The 27481-nt window shown below is 44.6% G+C and overlaps 1 protein-coding gene across 3 annotated transcripts in view; it reads left to right on the top strand.

The window, feature by feature from the left end:
* LOC144771188 (aldehyde dehydrogenase family 3 member B1-like) overlaps nucleotides 1-27481 on the top strand; it is a 1013654-nt gene that overhangs the window by 475676 nt on the left and 510497 nt on the right. Inside the window, exon 3 of one of the 3 annotated variants that reach the window (XM_078655933.1) lies at nucleotides 2420-2565. The exons of the other annotated variants lie outside the window; for them this stretch is intronic. The gene's annotated coding sequence lies outside the window, so the exon portion shown is untranslated. The remainder of the gene's footprint in view (nucleotides 1-2419; nucleotides 2566-27481) is intronic. 3 annotated transcript variants of the gene reach the window in all.

Consider the following 27481-nt stretch of genomic DNA (forward strand, 5'->3'; position numbering starts at 1 on the left):
GCGGCGGTGCGAGCAGCGGACAGGCGGGAGGAGCGGCGGCTCAGGTAAGGGGACCCATGTCGGGGCAGGCGGGGGTCGGGGCAGGCAGGGGACAGGATGGGCGGGGTCTCAGGCTGCAGCACAATGTCGGGGCGGGCGGGGGTCGGGGAAGCCTGTTGCACCCGGACAAGGTCGGGACGGGCTGCTAGTATAAGATAAAGAGGGCATATTTACAAGACTCTTGCGGAATGATTGACATGGGTGCAAGCAGAAATTGCATGCAGAATAATAAAATTGGCACCCAGACAAGAATATGAAATGCCGTGAGAGATGTTTAAAGCTTTTTTTTAATGGCATAAATTGAGATAGAATATACAAAAAAAGAGAGGCATATTTACAAGCTGCGTGCGCAATCTTTGACATTAATGCTGGTTCAGAGATAGTGTAATGGTTTCATTGGCATATTTAGAAGCCGCGTGTGCAATGTTTGACATTAATGCTGGTCTAGAGATAGTGTAATGGTTTCATTGACATATTTACAAGCTGCGTGCGCAATGTTTGAAATTAATGCTGGTCCAGAGATAATGTAATGGTTTAATTGGCATATTTACAAGCCGTGTGCGCAATGTTAGATATAATGTACCATGTCTGTCTCTGCTAACAGTATGTGTGACTCTGCCTAAGATCACAGTGATGGGTGAATCAAGCTTCACTCACAGTGTGATCTTAGGCACATGATCAGAATGTTAGATATAATGTACCATGTCTGTCTCTGCCAACAGTATGTGTGACTCTGCCTAAGATTACAATGATGGGTGAATCAAGCTTCACTTACAGTGTGATCTTAGGCAGATTAATAGTATTTTAGATATAATGTACATTGTCTGTCTCTGCCAACAGTACGTGTGACATCGATGGCGAGATCTATTGCATTTTCAATGCTTGTTTACTTTGGTTTCATCAAGAAGGCATTCAGATGTGTCACACATATTTCTAAAATCCTATTATTCTGCCTAAGATCACACTGTGAGTGAAGCTTGATATAATGAGCAACTAGAATGCTAACATGCTAACATTTATGGCAAATGTGTGACACATCTGAATGCCTTCTTGATGGAACTAAAGTAAACAAGCATTGATAATGCAATCGATCTCGCCCTCTGTGTCACACATACTGTTGGCAGAGACATACATGGTACATTATATCTAAAATCCTATTAATCTACATAAGATCACACTGTAAGTGAAGCTTGATTCACCCATCAATGTAATCTTAGGCAGAGTCGCACATACTGTTGGCAGAGACACACATGGTACATTATATTTAACATTCTGATCATGTACCTAAGATTACACTGTGACTGAAGCTTGATTCACCCATCACTGTGATCTTAGGCAGAGTCACATATACTGTCAGCAGGGACAGACATGGTACATTATATCTAAAATCCTATTAATCTGCCTAAGATCACACTGTGAGTGCAGCTTGATATAATGAGCAACTAGAGTGCTAACATTCAGAATTTATGGCAAATGTGTGACACATCTGAATGCCTTGTTGATGGAACCAAAGTAAACAAGCATTGAAAATGCAATAGACCTCGCCCTCGTTGTCAGACATACTGTTGGCAGAGACACACATGGTACATTATATTTAACATTCTGATCATGTGCCTAACATCACACTGTGACTGAAGCTTGATTCACCCATCACTGTGATCTTAGGCAGAGTCACATATACTGTCAGCAGGGACAGACATGGTACATTATATCTAAAATCCTATTAATCTGCCTAAGATCACACTGTGAGTGCAGCTTGATATAATGAGCAACTAGAGTGCTAACATTCAGAATTTATGGCAAATGTGTGACACATCTGAATGCCTTGTTGATGGAACCAAAGTAAACAAGCATTGAAAATGCAATAGATCTCGACCTCGTTTTCAGACATACTGTTGGCAGAGACAGACATGGTACATTATATCTAAAATCCTACTAATCTGCCTAAGATCACACTGTGAGTGAAGCTTGATATAATGAGCAAGTAGAGTGCTAACATTCAGAATTTATGGCAAATGAGTGACACATCTGAATGCCTTGTTGATGGAACCAAAGTAAACAAGCATTGAAAATACAATAGATTTGGTGTGATCTTAGGCACATGTCCACCATATTACATGTAATCTACCATCTCTTTCTCTGCAAGCAGTATGTGTGTCTCTGCTGATATTATTTCAAAGTATCTACAGGCCAAAAATGGACAACCTATATATAAACAAGACATAACATTAATTAGTTAATCGTTTTCGACAGAAAGCAAAGCACATGTAATGTAAATGAGCATTTTGTTTTATACTAGTGTTTATATTGTTTACTTATTGCAATTGATGTGTAATATGTTTGTAGTGGTCTATAATATGTTATTTTTTCTTTACTACAGATTATAATCATCTATACAAATAAACTAAAAGATGCCTTCTAAGGCAAGAAGAGAAAAAAATTACAAAAGAAAATTAAGGACTAAGGAAAAAGAAAATCAACAACCAACCAAAATAAAATCTTCAGAGAAAAAGAAAAATGCTCCTGGTAAGCAATCTAAAAATTTTCTCAGGAACTTATTGAAATGTCAAGAAAAAAAAAGTTTTTTCAGAAAGAACAATGAAACACCTGTAATTTAAAAAAAACCAGGATGTCCTTCTAAAAATGTTACACCTGTACAAGGAGATGATACTTTGCATACAAAAAGAAGCACGCAATTTTCTGAAATACCTAGACGAATGTTTTACAAAATGTATTAAAAAATGTAAAGAGGTATAAAAAAAAAAGACTGTTTTTTACAAGAAAAAAAACATAGTTAAGATCGTGGATGAAGCATTTAAAGTGAAAAATAAATTGTTTTGTTTAGTAATGAATAGAATTCGTACACTTGATAAGATAATCAATGTGTTCAAATCAAAATGTAAGTGGAGGAGAGTAATTAATCGAACTAATTTCTGTGATGTTTTTTCTGGAGAATGGAAGCATAGTTCAAGTTCTGAGCCATTTTTTAATGAAGAAAGTTACTTTCAAGATAATGATTTGGTGCATGCAGTTGACACCAGTGGTCGAGCATATGAGGTGAAGGACGGTTGTCCGGTTGAAAAAGAAGAGATTGTGCCTAGAAATACAGAAGAGGTGTTACCAAATGAAGTTTTAGGGAGATGTCCTAAGGCTCCATTGTATACATGGAATTGTAGTAGTATTTGTAGTGTCCGACAGGAATCAATTGATTTGTTTCGCAATTTCTTACGGACATATACTAAGAAAAGTGTGAAACAAAAAATTAAAATTTTACAAGAGGTAGATCCTTGTAGAGAGAGAGAAAAAACAGGTTTGCAAGGGCATTCATTGGCTTGTCTTTCAAGAAAAGTATGTCAGAGTGTTTTTCACCATTTTAGGATGTTAGCAGTGCATCATAATAAAGTGAGGAAATTAGTGAGAAGGTTGTACTATGCAAAAAGTCCAGCACTTAAACTAACAGTTAAATAGTGCTCTTTTGCATAGAACTGAATTAGATGTCAAAAACATTTGTAATGAAATTGAGTTTTGTTACTTTGGTGAAAAAGAGGTCAGTGCAGAAATTGATCCAGTAATAGAAGGTAATGTAGAAGAAAATGAAGAGATTTTAAGTACAGAAAATTTTGAAAATGAAATTATAAAGTTTAAAGTCAATTCAAGTGAAAGGCCTAATTTTTCTTGTGTTTGTTGTCGACGAACTCATTATAAGCATCAGACTAGATTAGTTGATTTATATGTAAAAAGCGAAAAGATAAATAATAATGAGTGGAAGGATTTTTCAACTTATTTGTTGGTTGAAAATTGTTTTGATTTGGGCTCTGATCAACCTATTTGTATATATTGCTATAATAAATTAAATGAAAACAAAATCCCTGCTAGAGCTGTTCATAATAATATGGAGTTGGTAGACATTCCTTCTGAATTGATGGATTTAAATACCTGTGAGTCTATTCTATTCTGAGGCTATGCGCTCCTCTGACTCTTAATTTTAAACTTTGTACAGTCTAGAAATATCGCGCTGTGTTTCTGTTTTATTTGTCACTTGTATTGGTTGCTGAATTGTTGACTTGCTAACAATTTTGTACCTACCTGCCTCAGACCGCCGCTCCTCGGCGCAACGTTTTCCTTTATTTTCTGTACCTTGGCTCCAGGCACCGATCCGCCACGGCTTGTGCCGTTTGCAGCGGCGGTGGCCACACGAGCACGAAATCCCTCCCTCGCCCCGTCATTCTCACTTCCGCCCTGCTGGCCGACTGGCAGGTCAGCGGGCCAGTGTTTTTCTTCCTCTCACATTTAAATGACGCAATGGCGGAAGCGCAGCGGACGAGCGCAGCGGGAGCGCCGACTTCGCGCCGAAGTCGTGCCAAAGTCCTGCCCGTCTGCGCCAGGCCGGGACCAGGCCCACGCCATCACGCCTATTTGCGTACTTATTCCCCGCAAGTATTATACTCCCTTCACGCTGGCTATTCATTAGATTCCGCCACACTTGCTAGTATTACAACACATGGTATTGCTCGTCCTGGCCCATTCCTGCCCGGGCCTAGACCTGCTCCTTCTATTATCATACCGCCTGCCCCTAGTCCATGTGCCCCCACCCCTATCCCTGCTATTTCTGCTTTTATGTTAAACACCAGATCCGCAGTGCGGCATCAAACTGACATTTTCCATCTGCTGGACACGGAGTGCCCCGACTTGCTTTTCCTAACGGAAACTTGGTACCGCCAGGACAACCTTCCTGATGTCCTGGCGGCCCTTCCCCCCTCGTACTCTGCCCCCCGCGCCGACCGTTCAAACGGGAAGACGGGGGGTGGAGTCGCCCTAATATCACGCGAGGGGCTACACTTTCAGACGCTGGCTTCCTCCTCCTTGCCAACGTCAGAGTGCCTAGTAGTACGGTCTACTTCTTTTAAAACTCCTCTTACCTGTGTCCTGGTTTATCGCCCTCCCCAGTCTTCCCCAGGTTTTATTATTTCATTGCAGGAACTCCTAGGCACTCTGTCCATCAATAACACCTCAGTGATAGTTCTTGGAGATTTTAATTTCTGGCCCGGCGACCCTACTGAGGATGCAACATCTAAAGAATTTACCGCATTACTCCTCAGCTTGAATTTCCTGCAACATGTCCACACTCCTACACATAGGCAGGGGCACATACTTGACCAAATATGGTCCCTCAACATCCCCATCTCGGCGCCTTTGGTATTGCCTTGCGCTTGGTCGGACCACCATCTCTTGTCCTTTTCGCTGGCCCTCAATACCCCAGCCCCCCCACGGCATCCTAAAAAAATTTGGACCCGGAACTGGAGTCGAGTCGACATTCCCACCTTGTGTAGCTCACTCCGTTCCTCCCTCCCGGCCTTCGAGGGTCTGACTTTACATTGTCAGGCTACCACACTAGATGATTGGCTCGCCAAAACCTGCGACCATATAGCCCCTCTTAAACGGGTAACCATCAACCATGTCCACAACGCTAATAAGTGGTTTGGCCCAGCCCTAAAAGCCAAGAAACTCACAGTGCGACAAGCAGAGCGCACATGGCGCCGTGCCTACTGTCCTCTAGCCAGGCAGCTTTATGTTACAGCTCTGTCTGAATATAAGCGTGATATTTTAGCCGCTAAAAAAGATTACTTCACTGGACGCATCCTGGCGGCTGAGAATCAGCCTCGAGAGATTTTTGCAATGGTCCATGAGCTGGCGGCTTCCGACAGGACGCAGCAAAAAATTCCTCCCTCACAGACTCTGTGCAATTCCCTTAATGAGTTCTTTATAAAAAAAGTGGCTACCATTAAGGCAAATATTCCCCCCCCCTCACCCTCCTTTTGTGAGTGCCCCACCCCAATCAACAGCCAGTCTTTAGCCTATATTCCCCCTCTGACTCTAGACTCACTTCCCCCTCTTCTCAGACGGGTGAAATCTGGCTCCCCCGCTGATATCTGCCCAGCACGTATATTAAGTCAGAATTTCCTAGACTGTCCCTCCCCTGCCCTCACCCTACTAAATGAGTCATTTGAACAGGGCATTGTCCCTCTTCCTTTCAAGGCTGCTACGATCATCCCCATCCTAAAAAAACCCGGGGCAGACCCTGGAGTCCCGGCCAATTATCGGCCAATTTCCCTCCTCCCTTTCCTAGGGAAGATTGCTGAGTCCCATCTTACTCAGGTCTTAAGCTCCTTTATTGAGGATAGCAACTATCTTGCCCCCTGCCAAGCAGGCTTTCGCCCACGCCATTCCACAGAGAAGGTGGTTATTTCAGTTCTGGACCGACTCAGGGAGGGATTGGACTCCAACGTGCCCCAGGCCCTCGTTTTACTAGATCTGTCCGCCGCCTTTGACACGGTGGACCACTCCATTCTTTTACGCCGTGTCAAGTCGGCGGGCATCGAGGGCCCCCCTTTGGCCTGGTTGGAGTTCTTCCTGTCTGACCGCTCCCAGGCTGTCCATCTGGCAGAATTTGCCGCTCCTTCTCGTGTAATTACCTGTGGGGTCCCCCAGGGCTCTTCCCTTTCCCCTTTACTTTTTAACTTATATATTTTTCCCCTCATTTTTGCTTTGCAGCACATGGAGGTCGCGGTGTATAACTACGCCGACGACCTCCAACTTATTTTTGATTTGTCCCCGACCTCGCCAGGTCAAACCAGCTTCCAGTCCGTGATGTTATTCATCCGCGATTGGATGAATACGAACCATCTGAAATTAAATCCGGACAAAACGGAGCTGGTCTTGACGGGCGGTGTCGCCAATCCTTGGTCACCCCTTTTTTGGCCCCCTTCCTTAGGTACCCCTCCCACCCCTTCCTCATCAGTTAAAACGCTGGGCATCACTCTTAACCACCAACTTACACTTCATTCACACATCAGTTCAGTTGTTTCCTCTTGTTTTTTTTCCTTACGAACTATTAGGAAAATATCCCATTTTTTTTCTGTCCCCTCCCTCAAATTGATCATAATGGCCATGGTTTTGTCAAAAATCGACTACGGGAACATCGTCCTTAATGGTGCTCCCGCATACCCTTTTCACCGGCTTCAGCTGGTCCAGAACCAGGCAGCTCGCCTGGTTTATGGCCTGGCTAAGTCACATTACTCCACTCCCCTTCTGAAAGCCCTCCACTGGCTCCCTATTAAGCAGCGGGCACTGTTTAAATTGGGATGCCTCACTTTCCAAGCTCGAGCAGGCACCGCCCCGGCATTTATCAACTCTGCCGTTACGAACTACTGCCCGCGGAGAGCTCTCCGTTCCTCTTCTCTGGGCTTGCTGGCAGTACCACGCTTTAAGAAGAAAAAGGCTGGTGGTCAGAAATTCTCAGTTCTGGCCCCCACCTTTTGGAATGCCCTCCCCCCTTCAATAAGACTCCTGCCATCCTACATGGAATACCGCAGGGCCTTAAAAACTTTACTGTTTCAGCAAGCGTTCAATGATTAGCCACTGTTCTCTATCTGCTTGTTTTTACCATTGTTGCCCCTAGCGCCAAGAAACTGCTTAGTACACGAGCGCTTTAGAAATGTTTTTAAATTCAAATTCAAATTCTGATTCAATGTGTGCATCCTTTTCAGGCTATTGTTCGCTTGGAGCCTAAGACAGGGAAATTGCCTCCTTCACATTTACAGAGAGGATTAAAGGGAAGAGTTGTTTATTTGCCTCTAGATTTTAAGAAAAATATTGATACAATTGGTGTTGAAAAAGTAGAAGAGGAACCTTTGGGTATTCTAGTTAATGGTGTTCCGACAAAAAGTAAGAAAATCTGGCAAGAATTAGTGGATGTTAGGAAAGTCAAGATGGCAACGTTGTATTTGGTAAAAAATAATCAGTTCTATAGAAATGTGTATGTGGGAGAAGAAGAAACAACTGTAGAAGAGGACACTGATGTCTCTGCTGGGCAAATAGAAAAAGTTGATGTCTCTAGAAGTGAAGAAATTTATGAACATTATAGTGTTCATCCATTGCATTCCAAAGAAGTAATGGGGAATGCTATTGACTTGTTTCAGATGAAAAAAGCCGAAGGAAGTCCCATTAGTGTATGGGAAGAAAGTTTGGAAGCTCGTTGTTTTCCACAGTTATTTCCAACAGGTGAAGGTGGACGATATGACGACCGACCTGTTCAAATTCCTGCATCTGAATACCGGACTTCAGGATTATATGCAGAAGATCCAAGGTTTCGTCAATGCATTCCATATTTGTTCTGAGGTACTGAAATTCTGAACGCGTTTCATTAAAGTCGTCGTATCATGACGATTTTGGTAACAGCAGAACGAAAATGGCGAGTGTAAGATGTACGAGTATTTTCGTCAAGTTCGAGTGACGAGATCACCATGAAATTAGGAATTCCATTCTGAACCCTCGGGTTCCATTTTGTGTACGGCAGCCATTTTGTGGTTGCCCTCACATAGGCCGATGACAGTGGCCGAACGAGTCTTCAAACACACGTACACTTTAACTGACTTCTGAATAACCTGAGCGAGCGACCCTCTTGCCCGAAGCCAAAAACTTGTTAGGCCAGTTCCTTTTTCAGTAGCTGATCAAGATTACGAAGCAAGGCACAGGGCACCATAAACCTTTTTATTGCACACAACTATGTCTTATCTTGCTCACACCTGTCTCTGCTCCTTTTTTTATGGTCCGTTTACAATGGGGATGTGCCCGTTTTTATTATGGGTTCGATCGACCTGTCTGATGAAGAATGTTGGGTTTGACCAATAATTGATTATGGGCTGGACAAACTGAAAAATGGGCTTGTCATCATGCTCCTACTGTTTCTTTGTCGTGAAAATATGTGAGTGGTCAACTGTAAATAAGGAATGTTTGCCTGAAGCATAATATTTGGTATAAAAAGGGATGACTGGCTTTGTAAAGAGAGCAGTCTCCTGAGAACATACACCGTGTTGTACTTCTAGGATCTCTGTTACTGGCTGCAGCTAATAAAATTGATCTTTGACGTCACCAAGAAGTATTCAATACACGGAAGGTGCTATAGGTCTTTAGTGCAGTCCAGACACACTAGGGGAATCTCAAAGGTATTCCACAACCAAGGCTGGAGTAACAGGATAGATAGAGGGATACAAAAGATGTGAAAAGTACCCATCAGCCCACTCAATAGTGGAGGCTCGTCATTTGGGATTTTCAAATGTAGAGAGTTGGTGTCCAACCAGCACTGCCTTCAGTAAATACTGAGGCTAGCATAGGACCCAAAAGGTTGAACCTTCAACCTAAACAAATGACAGCACAGGTGGCTGAGAAGGGCTTCGTTGCAGTGCTCAAAGATGTGAAAAAAGGGAAGATAATCCAAGTGATTGTAAAAATACCTAACTTGACGTCAACAAGAAAACTTTATTGGGTGTGCCCGTCAAGATGGTATGGTTAAAAACAGAGTGACAATAGCAAGAAAGATGATTCGCTATTTACCCGTGGTGTTATCTGGTCAACATGTTTCAGCCTGTCAAGGCTTTCGTCAGGACCTACGTATCACTACTGCAACACTTACTTTATAACGTGTGAAAAAGAAAGAATAATCTTTTCATGGGTGGTGTATCCCCTCCTGTTAGAAAAAAGAAACATAAGACAATATTGCACAAAACAAAATGCAAAACGTCACTGAAGTCCCATACAGTGACAATCACACACGTATGGAATATTCACACTATTCATAGTGTATTCACTTACCCAACTTTGTGGGATCAGGAGCCTCACCTCACCTGGCGACAGCTCAGGCTAAAGGAGGCCACGCACTGAAAGAAATATATGTAAAATAAAAATAAAGTTATGTTCATCATGTGTGCAGTTATTAACCAGATCACCAACAGACTAAGGCAGTTGTTTGGCCATGACCATTCTCTGGTATTGCGAATGTGCTAACCTCATACATATCTGAGAATTTCTCTACACCCATTGGGATTATATACAGCCTACAAGGCGGGGTGTATCCCTGATGTTTATCCAAAGAAATGCTTTGTTGCTTATAGGTGACACACATAGCCAAAGGTATAGATTCTGTGTCATCTGTTGCATAAACTAACCACTTAGCAAGCAGTCATGTATCTCACCACAAGCTCAAGGTTAGCCTCAATTTACATAAAACTCACCGCTTAGTAAGCAGTCATGTATCCCACCACAAGCTCAAGGTTAGCCTCAATTAGTCCTATCTAAGGTGGAGAGTAAGCAAAAAGCTATGTACAGAACTCTAAAATGCTTACAGGAGAGAATGTACTTCTGGATCCCAGACTCCTTAAACAACAAAAACCATTCACTTACTAAGCGTTTTACTCAAGGCCACTGAAGCACTTTAAACCCCTAAAGAAAGGAAGAAACTCCCACACACAGCAACCTTGTCTGATCACCTACCTCTCCGTCGTTGCCTCTGGCTTGAACTGAGCCGAGGGGGAGGTGGTGTGTCAGCAGAGCCTGAAAGAACATAAAGAAACGTGGCGGACCAGAGAGAGACACACTTGCTGTCTACTCTCCTATTGGATCATTCCTGCACACTCATTAGACCAATCAAATCAGGTCTACACATCCGCCGGCTGTAGAACCATGCTTTTAGTCAGAGCGGACCTTGCAGAGAACTAACATCCAAGTCCGCCCATTGGTTCCTAATCTAACACAGAAAACAGTGGATGGCAGTATGCACGTTTCCTGCGCGCAGAAAACACGCCTCCAAACCCTAGGCCGGACCTGATTGGTCCAGGCCGATTTAACCGGATGTGTTTGCAGAGGACGCTGTAAAATGTTAACACTACTCCGCTACCTCGGCGGGCTGTCTCCTCACAGGATGGAGCTTTCTGATTGGTTCATGTCCCGCTTGAGTGGACAAATACAAGCGCTGCCTAGGACAGTGCACGCGCTGAGTAGAAAATCAACGCGCTGCCTAGACAAAGAATATCTGAGGTCAAATGCATCAGACCAACACGTATAAGTATACAATAAGACACCCACAATTGTTATATGTTTACCAACCAACCGCAATGTTTATATGTAACAGAGTACACTGAGGTGCCCATAGCGAGTGGACATTAGTAACATCCTGTACTCTCCCCATATCAATTTTACTTCAGATTTGGCCTTACTCCCACGGTTGGTTACAGGTCCTGTCAATTATGTCACAGTACGCTCGCTGAAGATAATCATTCAGCATTTCACAATATATGTGTGAGCCTGCAGCCAAAAAGGGTGCATGCCTACAGTGACAAAATTATAGCGGTGACACAGTCAGATGTGATTTTCATAAAACTGTGTACTCCTGGTGCTCACCCAGGTCTTGGTTCATGAGGTTCTAACAGCTCATAACATGCCCCTCTACCAAAAAACTTCTATCCTGTGTAAGGGTAACACCAAGTTTATGGAAGCTTTTTAGAACACCATATTCTCTGTGTAGCACAGTTGCTGCCACTACATCTGTAACCACGGAACATCGTCGTTCAATCCTTCGGAGTCGCACATCAATTTATGGACCCATCTCTGCTCTTTCCTCAATAAAAATTGGGACCTGTCTGTGACATGCTGGGGTATGTAAGGTTGTTCTAACACTACCCATTGGAGGTCATCAGGATGGTGTGTAGCTGCAAGGAAGTGTGAGGTCAGACGTGTCGCCTGCTTGTTACGCCTGATCGTACTTTTATGTTCTTGTATCCGTAGCTTGACCTTCCTCATAGTCATACCTATGTATCTTAAATTGCACGGGCAGGTAATTAGATAAATTACTCCCTCGCTATTGCAATTAGTATGACGTTTGAGTACCCATGGTGTAGCTGTGCCAATGTCAACATGGAGAGTTTTCTTCGTTTGTGGGCAAACTGAGCAGTTCCCGCAGGGGTAGTGCCCTTGGACCGGTGGAAGGTCCCACAGTGTAGCTATCGGGGTCTCTGGAGTTGTTCGTGGTCTAGTGTGTACCAATTCATCTTTGAGGTTGCTCCCTCTCTTGAACGCAAACAGAGGCAAAGGCATATTCTCTCCGGTGCTGTTCAAGATGCGCCATCTGTGTCGTATAATTTTCTGAATCTTCGATGACGAAGAGTTAAAGGTAGTCACACAGGCCAATCTGTCTAAAGGAGGTTTCTTGACTGGAGGTGCTAAGAGAGCCTCACGGTGGTTGTTTTCTGCCCGTTTCTTGGATTTCTTAATCAAAGAAACTGGATATTTCCGTGCGATCAATTTCGTCGACAGATCTTTTGCTTCAGATCGAAAGTCCACTTTGTCAGAGCAGTTCCTGCGGACCCTCAGGAACTGCCCAAACGGGAGGTTCTCACGAAGAGACCGAGGATGATGGCTATCGAACCTCAAAAGCGAGTTGCGGGCCATTGGTTTCCGATAAAGCGTGCTGGCTAAGTGACCATCCTTTGGAAAAATCCACAGATCCAGGAAAGACAGCGCTGTTTTGCTGTAGTCCAGGGTGAACCTCAAATAAGGATTCTGGCTATTGAGCCAGTCTTTAAAACCCAGGAGCGATTGTTCATCACCACGCCACACCAGCAAGATGTCGTCTATGTACCTTTTCCACACCATCAATTTCTGATGGTGTGGATTGGTGATGGCAAGGACACAGTCAGTTTCAAATTGGTGAACATAAAGATTCGCCAGACTCGGCGCAAATTTACTCCCCATTGAGGTCCCTGATACTTGCAAGTACAGGTCTTTTTCAAAGGCAAAAAAATTCTGAGTCATAGCCAACTTCGCCAGTTCCATTATGAAAGGGATCGGTGTTATGGTGTCTGGTGCTGCATCCTCCAGGAGACGTCTTACTGTTTCAAGGGTGTCTAGCTGGGGTATACATGTATACAAAGATTCCACATCTAGAGATACCAGGATGTCTTTATCTATATCAAACTGCACCTCAGGTAGTAAACGCAGTACATCCTTAGTGTCCTGTAGGTATGATGGCATTTTCTTCACCAGTGGACTCAAAAACACGTCCACAAAAGAGGACAAGGGTTCAAGAAGAGACCCTATACCAGAGATGATGGGACGTCCCAATGGAGGTCTAGTGGGTTTATGTATTTTAGGCAAGGTATAAAATGCCGGAATGACAGGAAACTTAGTCACTAAGAAAGCGGATTCGTGTGCTGTAATCCAGCCTTCACTGCTTGCTTCTTCCACTAGGCATTTGATCTCGTTTGTGAGCCTCAAAGTAGGGTTCTCGTCCAAAGGGGCATAGAAAAGGGTGTTGCTTAGTTGTCTTAGGCACTCCGTCCTGTATGAAGTGGCATCCTGAACCACTATGGCACCCCCCTTGTCGGCTGGTTTTATAACGATATTGGTATCTTTTGACAAAGTTGTCAAAGCATGCCTCTCTATCTTGGATAGGTTCTGGTAACAGTCATCTTTTGAGAAGTCAAGTGATTTCAAATCGTGTAGAACTGCTGCTTCGAAGGCACCCACTCTGGATGGTACCTGTTGAAGTAAGGGCATGAAGGTAGATTTAACCCTCAAGCCTGTGTTCCTATCAACAGTTGGATCTTCCGACTCTTTATCTCTGAAGAGATGATGTAACCTGACAGTTCTAAAGAATCTCTCAATTTCTCCACGGATCTGGAAGGAGTCTCCATTATTCGTCGGTACATAACCCAGGCCTCTGTTGAGTAATTTGTACTCACACGTAGTGAGTGTCCGCGTGCTCAGGTTCACCACAAGGTCCTCTTCTGCATCTGTACATGATATGTCTGACCTCATTTGCCGCGATGTGCTGGGTCCTCCAGTTCGTCTGCCCACTGAACTTGGTGGCCTCTCCGCCTGCCCCGATTCCAGCCTCGACCCTGTCCTAAAAAAGCCTGGCTGTCGAAGTACTGGGGCTGCATTGGATAGTGTGACATAGGAGGGGGGAATTGGGGATAACCCCACGGGGCTGGTGGCCACCATGGTCCCTGTTGGTACATGTTCCCTCGCCCACTATACCTACGATTGGCTCGAGCCTGGCGGCCCTTACTTCTCCATTGACTGGTGTTACCCTTTTCAGCATCAGAAGAATCGGAATCAGAAGAGGTAGCATAAGAAGAACCTGTTGTTTTAGGTTTGCTTGAATCACTAGGGTTGTAATTTTCGCTAGTGTAGGGATATATCTTTTCGTGTGAGAATTTTTCAAGATCTTTCTTAAACTTCTCTATCTTCGCAAAGAATATTGGATCTCTATACTCCTTGCTAGCCTTATTTGAGTCTTGTTTGAGTCAAGGCTGCGGGCCTTGATAGCGTCTTTCTTTCCTTTCTGGTTTATCTTTCTTTGTTCATTTAGGCGATTGGTATTCCAATTTTGCCTTGCAGTTTATTTCTTTCCAGTATCACCATGGCAGACTTCGGTGGCCTAGGTTATGATGATGATATTTTAACATCTATTTTGAGTGAGAATCCCAGCATGCTGGATCAGATACCAACCACAACCCCGACAGTCGTAGGAGATTGGGAAACAGTACTCAACCTTAAGAAAAGCCTCTCTCGTACATCTGTGCACGGACAGATCATGGCAGAGTATTTACACGGTAAATGCGCACCCACAGGTTTAATAGTGACCAACGCTCCCAGGCTTTTCCTGACGGATAAAGCCTTCGTTAAGGACTGGTCATTAATAGCGTGGCGCTGTACCAGGGATTGGCTAATTTTGATTATCACAACAGCCAAGAGGATAGCGGATGCCATTCTAATTGAGATACAGGTCCTAGAAGGACAGATTAAGACTACTCTCACCACCAAAAAGTTTGAGAAACAACAGGAAGACTCAAACAAGGCTAGCAAGGAGTATAGAGATCCAATATTCTTTGCGAAGATAGAGAAGTTTAAGAAAGATCTTGAAAAATTCTCACACGAAAAGATATATCCCTACACTAGCGAAAATTACAACCCTAGTGATTCAAGCAAACCTAAAACAACAGGTTCTTCTTATGCTACCTCTTCTGATTCCGATTCTTCTGATGCTGAAAAGGGTAACACCAGTCAATGGAGAAGTAAGGGCCGCCAGGCTCGAGCCAATCGTAGGTATAGTGGGCGAGGGAACATGTACCAACAGGGACCATGGTGGCCACCAGCCCCGTGGGGTTATCCCCAATTCCCCCCTCCTATGTCACACTATCCAATGCAGCCCCAGTACTTCGACAGCCAGGCTTTTTTAGGACAGGGTCGAGGCTGGAATCGGGGCAGGCGGAGAGGCCACCAAGTTCAGTGGGCAGACGAACTGGAGGACCCAGCACATCGCGGCAAATGAGGTCAGACATATCATGTACAGATGCAGAAGAGGACCTTGTGGTGAACCTGAGCACGCGGACACTCACTACGTGTGAGTACAAATTACTCAACAGAGGCCTGGGTTATGTACCGACGAATAATGGAGACTCCTTCCAGATCCGTGGAGAAATTGAGAGATTCTTTAGAACTGTCAGGTTACATCATCTCTTCAGAGATAAAGAGTCGGAAGATCCAACTGTTGATAGGAACACAGGCTTGAGGGTTAAATCTACCTTCATGCCCTTACTTCAACAGGTACCATCCAGAGTGGGTGCCTTCGAAGCAGCAGTTCTACACGATTTGAAATCACTTGACTTCTCAAAAGATGACTGTTACCAGAACCTATCCAAGATAGAGAGGCATGCTTTGACAACTTTGTCAAAAGATACCAATATCGTTATAAAACCAGCCGACAAGGGGGGTGCCATAGTGGTTCAGGATGCCACTTCATACAGGACGGAGTGCCTAAGACAACTAAGCAACACCCTTTTCTATGCCCCTTTGGACGAGAACCCTACTTTGAGGCTCACAAACGAGATCAAATGCCTAGTGGAAGAAGCAAGCAGTGAAGGCTGGATTACAGCACACGAATCCGCTTTCTTAGTGACTAAGTTTCCTGTCATTCCGGCATTTTATACCTTGCCTAAAATACATAAACCCACTAGACCTCCATTGGGACGTCCCATCATCTCTGGTATAGGGTCTCTTCTTGAACCCTTGTCCTCTTTTGTGGACGTGTTTTTGAGTCCACTGGTGAAGAAAATGCCATCATACCTACAGGACACTAAGGATGTACTGCGTTTACTACCTGAGGTGCAGTTTGATATAGATAAAGACATCCTGGTATCTCTAGATGTGGAATCTTTGTATACATGTATACCCCAGCTAGACACCCTTGAAACAGTAAGACGTCTCCTGGAGGATGCAGCACCAGACACCATAACACCGATCCCTTTCATAATGGAACTGGCGAAGTTGGCTATGACTCAGAATTTTTTTGCCTTTGAAAAAGACCTGTACTTGCAAGTATCAGGGACCTCAATGGGGAGTAAATTTGCGCCGAGTCTGGCGAATCTTTATGTTCACCAATTTGAAACTGACTGTGTCCTTGCCATCACCAATCCACACCATCAGAAATTGATGGTGTGGAAAAGGTACATAGACGACATCTTGCTGGTGTGGCGTGGTGATGAACAATCGCTCCTGGGTTTTAAAGACTGGCTCAATAGCCAGAATCCTTATTTGAGGTTCACCCTGGACTACAGCAAAACAGCGCTGTCTTTCCTGGATCTGTGGATTTTTCCAAAGGATGGTCACTTAGCCAGCACGCTTTATCGGAAACCAATGGCCCGCAACTCGCTTTTGAGGTTCGATAGCCATCATCCTCGGTCTCTTCGTGAGAACCTCCCGTTTGGGCAGTTCCTGAGGGTCCGCAGGAACTGCTCTGACAAAGTGGACTTTCGATCTGAAGCAAAAGATCTGTCGACGAAATTGATCGCACGGAAATATCCAGTTTCTTTGATTAAGAAATCCAAGAAACGGGCAGAAAACAACCACCGTGAGGCTCTCTTAGCACCTCCAGTCAAGAAACCTCCTTTAGACAGATTGGCCTGTGTGACTACCTTTAACTCTTCGTCATCGAAGATTCAGAAAATTATACGACACAGATGGCGCATCTTGAACAGCACCGGAGAGAATATGCCTTTGCCTCTGTTTGCGTTCAAGAGAGGGAGCAACCTCAAAGATGAATTGGTACACACTAGACCACGAACAACTCCAGAGACCCCGATAGCTACACTGTGGGACCTTCCACCGGTCCAAGGGCACTACCCCTGCGGGAACTGCTCAGTTTGCCCACAAACGAAGAAAACTCTCCATGTTGACATTGGCACAGCTACACCATGGGTACTCAAACGTCATACTAATTGCAATAGCGAGGGAGTAATTTATCTAATTACCTGCCCGTGCAATTTAAGATACATAGGTATGACTATGAGGAAGGTCAAGCTACGGATACAAGAACATAAAAGTACGATCAGGCGTAACAAGCAGGCGACACGTCTGACCTCACACTTCCTTGCAGCTACACACCATCCTGATGACCTCCAATGGGTAGTGTTAGAACAACCTTACATACCCCAGCATGTCACAGACAGGTCCCAATTTTTATTGAGGAAAGAGCAGAGATGGGTCCATAAATTGATGTGCGACTCCGAAGGATTGAACGACGATGTTCCGTGGTTACAGATGTAGTGGCAGCAACTGTGCTACACAGAGAATATGGTGTTCTAAAAAGCTTCCATAAACTTGGTGTTACCCTTACACAGGATAGAAGTTTTTTGGTAGAGGGGCATGTTATGAGCTGTTAGAACCTCATGAACCAAGACCTGGGTGAGCACCAGGAGTACACAGTTTTATGAAAATCACATCTGACTGTGTCACCGCTATAATTTTGTCACTGTAGGCATGCACCCTTTTTGGCTGCAGGCTCACACATATATTGTGAAATGCTGAATGATTATCTTCAGCGAGCGTACTGTGACATAATTGACAGGACCTGTAACCAACCGTGGGAGTAAGGCCAAATCTGAAGTAAAATTGATATGGGGAGAGTACAGGATGTTACTAATGTCCACTCGCTATGGGCACCTCAGTGTACTCTGTTACATATAAACATTGCGGTTGGTTGGTAAACATATAACAATTGTGGGTGTCTTATTGTATACTTATACGTGTTGGTCTGATGCATTTGACCTCAGATATTCTTTGTCTAGGCAGCGCGTTGATTTTCTACTCAGCGCGTGCACTGTCCTAGGCAGCGCTTGTATTTGTCCACTCAAGCGGGACATGAACCAATCAGAAAGCTCCATCCTGTGAGGAGACAGCCCGCCGAGGTAGCGGAGTAGTGTTAACATTTTACAGCGTCCTCTGCAAACACATCCGGTTAAATCGGCCTGGACCAATCAGGTCCGGCCTAGGGTTTGGAGGCGTGTTTTCTGCGCGCAGGAAACGTGCATACTGCCATCCACTGTTTTCTGTGTTAGATTAGGAACCAATGGGCGGACTTGGATGTTAGTTCTCTGCAAGGTCCGCTCTGACTAAAAGCATGGTTCTACAGCCGGCGGATGTGTAGACCTGATTTGATTGGTCTAATGAGTGTGCAGGAATGATCCAATAGGAGAGTAGACAGCAAGTGTGTCTCTCTCTGGTCCGCCACGTTTCTTTATGTTCTTTCAGGCTCTGCTGACACACCACCTCCCCCTCGGCTCAGTTCAAGCCAGAGGCAACGACGGAGAGGTAGGTGATCAGACAAGGTTGCTGTGTGTGGGAGTTTCTTCCTTTCTTTAGGGGTTTAAAGTGCTTCAGTGGCCTTGAGTAAAACGCTTAGTAAGTGAATGGTTTTTGTTGTTTAAGGAGTCTGGGATCCAGAAGTACATTCTCTCCTGTAAGCATTTTAGAGTTCTGTACATAGCTTTTTGCTTACTCTCCACCTTAGATAGGACTAATTGAGGCTAACCTTGAGCTTGTGGTGGGATACATGACTGCTTACTAAGCGGTGAGTTTTATGTAAATTGAGGCTAACCTTGAGCTTGTGGTGAGATACATGACTGCTTGCTAAGTGGTTAGTTTATGCAACAGATGACACAGAATCTATACCTTTGGCTATGTGTGTCACCTATAAGCAACAAAGCATTTCTTTGGATAAACATCAGGGATACACCCCGCCTTGTAGGCTGTATATAATCCCAATGGGTGTAGAGAAATTCTCAGATATGTATGAGGTTAGCACATTCGCAATACCAGAGAATGGTCATGGCCAAACAACTGCCTTAGTCTGTTGGTGATCTGGTTAATAACTGCACACATGATGAACATAACTTTATTTTTATTTTACATATATTTCTTTCAGTGCGTGGCCTCCTTTAGCCTGAGCTGTCGCCAGGTGAGGTGAGGCTCCTGATCCCACAAAGTTGGGTAAGTGAATACACTATGAATAGTGTGAATATTCCATACGTGTGTGATTGTCACTGTATGGGACTTCAGTGACGTTTTGCATTTTGTTTTGTGCAATATTGTCTTATGTTTCTTTTTTCTAACAGGAGGGGATACACCACCCATGAAAAGATTATTCTTTCTTTTTCACACGTTATAAAGTAAGTGTTGCAGTAGTGATACGTAGGTCCTGACGAAAGCCTTGACAGGCTGAAACATGTTGACCAGATAACACCACGGGTAAATAGCGAATCATCTTTCTTGCTATTGTCACTCTGTTTTTAACCATACCATCTTGACGGGCACACCCAATAAAGTTTTCTTGTTGACGTCAAGTTAGGTATTTTTACAATCACTTGGATTATCTTCCCTTTTTTCACATCTTTGAGCACTGCAACGAAGCCCTTCTCAGCCACCTGTGCTGTCATTTGTTTAGGTTGAAGGTTCAACCTTTTGGGTCCTATGCTAGCCTCAGTATTTACTGAAGGCAGTGCTGGTTGGACACCAACTCTCTACATTTGAAAATCCCAAATGACGAGCCTCCACTATTGAGTGGGCTGATGGGTACTTTTCACATCTTTTGTATCCCTCTATCTATCCTGTTACTCCAGCCTTGGTTGTGGAATACCTTTGAGATTCCCCTAGTGTGTCTGGACTGCACTAAAGACCTATAGCACCTTCCGTGTATTGAATATGTATAGTTGGGGGACAAGGTGCGGGTAGGTCTATAATAATAATTCCCCTTGGGCCCTACTCTACTCTGTAGTTTTGTGTCACCAAGAAGTACCCCGTGTCTCTGTACTCTAAGACAGGTGGACCCGGAGACTAGGGTGTTTCCCCTGGCGCTGCTGGGTCTTAAATAACCCGGTTCTTCATTTGGCGCCCAACGTGGGGCGACTTCAGCGGTACCGGTCCAAGCCTGAGGTTCGTGAGGAGCTTTGTGTGAAAATTCTGGAGGAAGGCCTGCCACTTCATTGACCCCTGTATGTCGTCGTGGTCCGAAAGTCTTTGCTGCGAGGTTCCCCGCTTTCCGACGGCTACGAAGGACTGCTGCCCTGACTGTCGCCCTGTCTTGGACCCTTTGATGATTTGTAAAGCGAGACGATAGACGGGTCTTCTGGTGCCGTCATCGATACCTCAGTTAAGTATGAGTGGAGCGTCTCCCAGTCCTTAGTTTTTGGGTATCCCCTTGGGATCTTTGGTTTGGAACTTGCAAGTACCAAAGCCGAGGGACTTGTGTATTCACAAGACTATCGTATTCGATATTCCCTTGAAGTTTGAAGCTAGACTAGTGAGCGAAGATGCCTGGTCTTAGCAGACTTGGAAATTTGTTTTGTTGTGGTCGAAATAGGGATTCCCGATTGGAGGACTCGTGTCCGGTTCCTCCGATTGGAACTCCAACCTATGAGCTCTATGTGAAGCATGGCGTGGGCCCCATCACGTATAATGAAGTATGGATTTGTTACACGAGAAAGGACAGTGTCCTACAATGGCCCCAATATGGTAGTTTTGACACGGAAATCTCGATAATGCAAGCTGCTATGCAGTATAAAGATAACGAAGAAGAACAAGCGAGTGAGCAGTTGCACAGGCAATGTAAAATGGCGATTGATAAATGCTATCCAGTTCTGCCGCTTCCTCAGCAAGATGCAGCGAAGGAACTTGAGAAAGATCCTTTAATGTCACATTTGTTGAGTTCCCCACCCCCTTATGCGCAGAGTGCTTACAGCACCTCCGCAACCTTTAGTTGCGCAACCTCTGGTTGCTTTGCCTCTTGCTACTGCACAGCCGCCAGCTCCTCTTCAGTTGGCTCCTACTACTCTGGTGCAGCTTTCTCAAGGGGTGCCGACTTTGCTACCTGTTCCGTATTTAATTCCTACAACTCTTCCGCCTGTTCTTGCTGCCTCTTCTGCTCCTACATTAGCTCTTACTCAGTCCGCTTTATCTCCTGTCCTGTCAACTTCTCCTTCTGTCCGACAGAGAATGACGGATACTGTTACTAGTCTTTTGTCTCCTTTCTTTGGGTCATTGAGCACGACCCCCGTTTCAGAGCGTAAACAGTTGCGTAGCCAGTTGCCTGATTCTAGAGAGAAGGGAGTATTGGATCATTTGGCGCATAAATGGGTTACTGATCCTACAAGATATGAGTTAGAGTCTGTTATGGATGTCTTCCGCCAATGGGAAGCACCGAAGCAGAGGTATGTTTTTGACAAAATGTGTGATTTTCTTTGTCAAGAATTGGAAGATGGTGATCTGGGACAAACTCCGCCTGAGTTGTGCCGTGTATGGTTCGAGTTTGCGAAAGGCACGATTGTGGGTCTCGACGTTGAAAGAGCGGGAGCGACACTGCTTTCGTTTAGGAACGAGTCTCCTTCTCGGTCGTTGTTTGAGCCTGACCCTTCTGTTAGGAGGAAGGTGAGACAATATCCCATGAGAGAAGTTCCCCCAGTTTGGAGAGAGGGGGACCCAAACGCTAATTCAGCTGTTCTGCCTCATTTTCAATGTGTTTGGGTACATGTTCTGTGGAAGCGAGCTGAAGTTTTGGCTCTTAAGCAGACTTTGCCTGATCCTCGTAAAAATCCTGCAGGCTATTATAAGGAATTATCACAGACCGCAGACTCATGTGTTATGAATCTAGCTGACATAGACATGTTGTTTGGAAATGGGGTCCTGCAACCTTTATGGGGTTTGATTCGTCACGCGGATCATGCGCAGGAGTTAGGTGATACCTGGGTTAATATTATTGCTGCGGATGGCCGACAAATTGGTGGTGCTAAACCTGAGCCTGTAGTTACAGAACTTCCTGGTAGGATCATTACTTACATGAAGACTTTGATGCCTGCTATGCGAGTAAACTGGGACAAATTGTCTGCGTGTAAGCAGAAGAAAGATGAAACCGTGTACGATTTCTTCACTAGGTTTGAAGAGACGTTTATTGACCATAGTGGTCAAGACATGAGTACGGAAGGTGGTCAACGGTTGTTTGTTGATAAGTTTGTGCATAATTTGCTTCCCGAGTTATGTACCAAGTTGAAGGATTCCGAGAGTTCGTGGGCTGTTTCCTCATCGGCACAGATATTGGCTACTGCACAATACTACGAAAATAGGGATAAGGATGAGAAGGATAGAGCAGAGAAAAAGACTAAAGATTTAAAGACGAAGGTTCTTTTACAGCAAGCGTATCCGCCCCGTAGTAACCAGCGTGATTATCAGCAACCTCAGCAGTTTCAGCGAAATTCACAAAGGTTCGAGCCTTCTCAACCACGTTTTCCTGTAGGCCCTAATCAATGTGCATATTGCAAAGAAGAGGGTCATTTTAAAAGTAGCTGCCCTGTTTTGTTACAACGTATGAATGGTGTTTCTAGCGCAAGAGGTCGGGGTGTTCCACAAGCTCCTAGAGGTGGAGGACGTGGAGGGTTCCCCCAGAACGCGCGTTCCTTTCCTCCACAAAAATCAATGAATAGTTTTGATCAGCAGAATAACGTGTCTGGTAGAACGACTCAGTACTATGCTGATGACTACTATGTCGAAGGTGAGAATATGGATGGTAATGATTGCTAGGACAGCCATAGACAAAGAGAGGGAGTTGTTTCAGTTCCAATAGACCAGAGTGGACCTTATGTTGAAGTGATTACATCGGGTGTGTCAGAACCTTTTCTGTTGGATACTGGTGCTGCGAAGAGTTCTATTATGCACTCTAAACTCCCTGGCGCACCTTTGTCTGGCTTAACGAACGTCTCGGTAGGTTTTTCTGGCGCCCCAGTTAGAAACCCGGTTTCTAGTCCTATGCCTCTTTCTGTTGGACCTTGTGAATTCGAAGCACCCCTTATTCTGACGACAGGTTGTGGTGAGAACTTGTTGGGATTGGATCTGTTGAAAAATTGTACGCGACATTGTATTGTTCTCCTTCGGGAGTACAACTTACATTGGGTAAGAAAGTGGTCTCCCCGATGTATTTGTCGAAGGATGAAATGAATGAAATGAAATGAAATGAAATGAATGAAATGAAATTAAATTAAATTTGTAAAGATAAACTTCCGACAGAATTGTCGTCTCTTCCTGATATTCTTTGGGCTACTGGTCCTAATGATGTGGGTCTTTTGGAAATACCGCCATATGTTGTGACGTTGAAAGCGAATGTAAAAATGCCACGCATTCCCCAATACAAGATCTCTAGTGAAGGTGAAAGGGCGTTGCTAGCGATCATTCATGACCTAATTGAGAAAGATGTAATTGAAGAAACGAGAGGTAATGTGTGCAATAGTCCGGTTTTGCCTGTTCTAAAAAGGACTGACTCCTCACAACCACCTATATATAGGTTCGTGATCGATCTTCGCGAGGTGAATAAGATTGTAGTTCCGCAATTTCCTGTCGTTCCAGATATCACTGCCTTACTGACCATGATTCCAGCTTCAGCGACTTGGTTTTCGGTGATTGATTTGAAGAATGCTTTCTTCAGCATCCCGATTGCCGAGGAGAGTAGGGATATTTTCGGCTTCTCTTTAGGAGGTCGAAGCTTCCGGTTCAAGCGCGCTCCTCAAGGCTATTGTGAGAGTCCATCAATATATAGCCAGGCTTTGAAAACACAGCTTGATACAATTGTTTTACCTGATGGCGCTGCTCTTATTCAGTACGTCGACGATTTGTTAGTCGCTGCAGATACTGAGGAGATTTGTAAAGAAGACACCTTGTCGTTGTTGCGTCATTTGTCTGATTTGCATCATAAAGTGTCTCTTTCGAAATTACAGTATTGTCGACAAGAAGTGACCTACTTAGGTCATCTCTTACCGAAGGAGGGAAGAAAATTAACCCCAGAACGAATTCAAGCGATTGCAAAATTGAGTGTGCCAATTACACAGAGAGAAGTGCGTGCTTTCTTGGGTATCACGTCATATTGCAGACAATGGATACCAAATTTTTCTCTGCTGGCCAAACCTTTTTTGGCATCTACTTGTAAAGATACACCAAATCCTCTCCCGTGGTCTGATGTTTGTCAGAAGAGTTTTTCGGAATTACGCGATGCATTGTGTTCGGCTCTTGTGTTGGGTACCCCCGACTACAGTAAGCCCTTTACACTGTATGTCCATGAGAAAGAAGGATGTGCGTTGTCAGTGTTGACACAATCTTTTGGGGACAGGCAGTGTCCATGCGCGTATTTCTCGTCGACTTTGGATCCGGTAGCTAGAGCATTGCCGAGTTAGTTGTTTGGGAGCCACGGCGGCAGCAGCTGTTTCTATTCGACAGTCTGCTGATTTGGTGATGAATAATACGTTGATTGTAATGGTTCCACATGCAGTGGATACTTTGCTAAACAGGACCAAGACACAGCACTTAACTAGTGCTCGATTGTCAGGTTATGAGTTGACACTTTTAGCGAGCCATGTGCACATAAAGAGATGCAACACGTTGAATCCAGCTACGTTGTTGCCGATTGTAGCAGAGACAGATGTTTCTGAACAGCATGATTGTTTTCTCAGGACAGAAGAGGAAACGAAAGGGAGAGTAGATCTTAGGGACACTCCTCTTGTGAAGTGTGATGGTACCTTATGGGTGGATGGTTCATGCTTCAAGCTTCAAAATGGTGATACGACTGCGGCATATGCTGTTACGACTTTGCATTCGGTTGTTGAAGCTGCACGTATCCCACATAATTCAGCTCAAGCAGCAGAGTTGATTGCACTTACGAGAGCGTGTGTATTATCAAAAGGAAAGAAAGTGACCATATATACTGACAGCCAGTATGCGTTTGGTGTGGCTCATAGTTTTGGACGATTGTGGAAGGAACGTGGGTTCCTCACTTCTCATGGAACTAAAATTCAGCATGGTCAGTTGGTGAATGAGCTTCTTGAGTCACTCACGTTGCCGTTGCAAGTTGCGATTGTGAAATGCAGTGCACATAAGAAGGTTACTGATGACGTTGGTCGCGGTAATACGTTTGCTGATGAAGTGGCGAAAGAAACGGCAAGAGATGTGATGAGTCGAATGTATGTTGCGGGCCCTGCAAGATGGATTGGTGACGTTGGAATGTGTGAAGACACAATAGAGAGTGTGAAGTCTATTCAAGCTGAAGCTACAGAGAAAGAGTTGAGTGTGTGGAGAGAGAGTACGGGTAAATTAGACGCGAATGGTTGTTGGGTTGAGTTGTCAGAGCATCAGCAATGGTTGTACCCGATGCGTACGTACTTGCAGTGGTTACGATGGCGCATGGAATGGCTCATATCAGTGTGAAAGGGATTTGTAAGTTGTTGGCTCCAGTATGGCAAAATACTGGAATTCCTAAGTGTGCAGAGAATGTGGTCAGGAATTGTATGGTTTGCCTGAAGTACAATCCTGGCAAGGGAACTCCAACTCCAGCTGGTCATTTTGCGCCTTCGACGTATCCGTTCAAGGTTTTGCAGCTAGATTTCATCCACATGGAGAGGTGCAACAATTTGAAATATGTACTCGTGGTAGTCTGTGCCTTTTCAAGATGGGTAGAAGCATATCCCCTAAAAGATAATACTGCCTTGTCCACAGCTAAAGCCCTTGTCAAAGAGTTTTTCCCTATGTATGGTTTGCTGAGAATGGTCTGGAGTGATAATGGGAGTGAATTTGTGTGTCAAGTGATGAAGAGAGTGTGTGAAGGGTTAGGAATCCGCCAAAAGTTCCACGCTGCAAATCACCCCCAATCAGCTGGTCTAGTGGAGTGCTATAAAGGCACCCTCAAATTGAAGTTGGCCAAGATACAAGCGAGCTCTGGTCTTAAATGGCCTGATGCTTTGCCATTAGCACTCTTGTCGACCAGGATGACTGTGCATTCACGAGTGGGACTTAGTCCTTACGAAATAATTTTTGGTCGCCCGGCAAACATATGGGGAGTGCCGAGGCCGACGAAATTTAGCGAGATTGAACACCCTGTATTGCTTGACTATCTGTATAATTTGACGGCTAAATTGCGTGTCTTACACCAACAGGTTCATGATACATTGCCACAGGCTTCTGACGATCCAGGACATGCCATCGATCCCGGCTCCTGGATACTGATCAAGAACTTTCAGCGGACAAAGAACGACCAGCCCCGCTGGATTGGCCCCGATTTGGTACTCTTATCAACGCGATCTGCAGTGCGAGTGCAAGGAAAAAAGAACTGGATTCACGGCGTACATTGTAAGAGGGTTCCTTTGCCTCTGCCGTACGACCGGTGGGTCCAGGAGGGCATTCCTGATTCGGAAACTGAAACTGTGCCTCGTTTTCTGCCTTTTAGCGATGCACGTTTAATGGGGACAAGTTCTGAGCGAGAAAGCGACGATCTTCTGCAAGAAGCTGTGCCACCGTCAGTTCGATTGGACACTACCGAGCCTGAACTCTTATTCCGAGACCAGACGTTACCTGGAAAAAGCCGTTATAATTTGAGATCAAGAATTACGGACAAATAAAAATAAAATTCCTTTTTGCTATTTTTTTTTTAAGTTCAGCTCTCACATCTGAGAAACTGTTTTGACCGATTTTTGTTTTTCGAGCCGCCATCCGGGCTCAGCTGTAGGGTCGCGGCGTCAAGTCTTTGGAGTGCAAGCCGAAGACACAAGGTCGACGGTTCTGGTTGGTCCTAGGGCATTCCCTGGACTGACAGATGCATTCCTTAGCACGGAACACCCTACCTCCGCGAGCAGCACGGTTAGAGGATGGAGTTTTTCGAGATGGAGAGACCTGTCGAAGAAATGAATTTTAGAGCCAAAATATGTGAAATAATGAGTGGAAAATGTTTTGTAATATTGTGCCTTTTCATGTTGCTTAGCTTAATGATGTTTTTAATGGGATATGTTATATTCTCTTTTCAAGTGACGTTTGCACCCACTACACGGCCCATACCTTCTTCTACTGTTTCTTCGCATTCTTTTCATCCTCTGCCTGAACATGAGACCATTAGAAGATTGGAATTCGTTAATAACTCTTTCATTCAGCTTCTGCACCAACACCAATTAGTAGTGAACACAACTAACTGTTGGGTGTGTGGCCTTATGCCTCATACTACTGATAAAGGTATTCCTTACCTGGTCCTGCCATTCAGCTATAATGGTTCCGTGTGGGCATACAGAACGATGTTCATCTATGCCCGTGAAGTCTACCCCTTACGTTCTGTGAAGGATAATCCAAAGAATAGTGCTCTAGTTAAGGGAATAGTCGATATGATTAAGGGAGCTAGTTCATATGAGACTATCCCGAAAGATGAGACACTAGCGTATATTGGATGGAACGTGACTGGATATGGAGCGAGTCTGAG

This window comes from Lissotriton helveticus, chromosome 1_1 (assembly GCF_964261635.1).
Source record: "Lissotriton helveticus chromosome 1_1, aLisHel1.1, whole genome shotgun sequence".
In the NCBI taxonomy this organism is placed as follows: domain Eukaryota; kingdom Metazoa; phylum Chordata; class Amphibia; order Caudata; family Salamandridae; genus Lissotriton; species Lissotriton helveticus.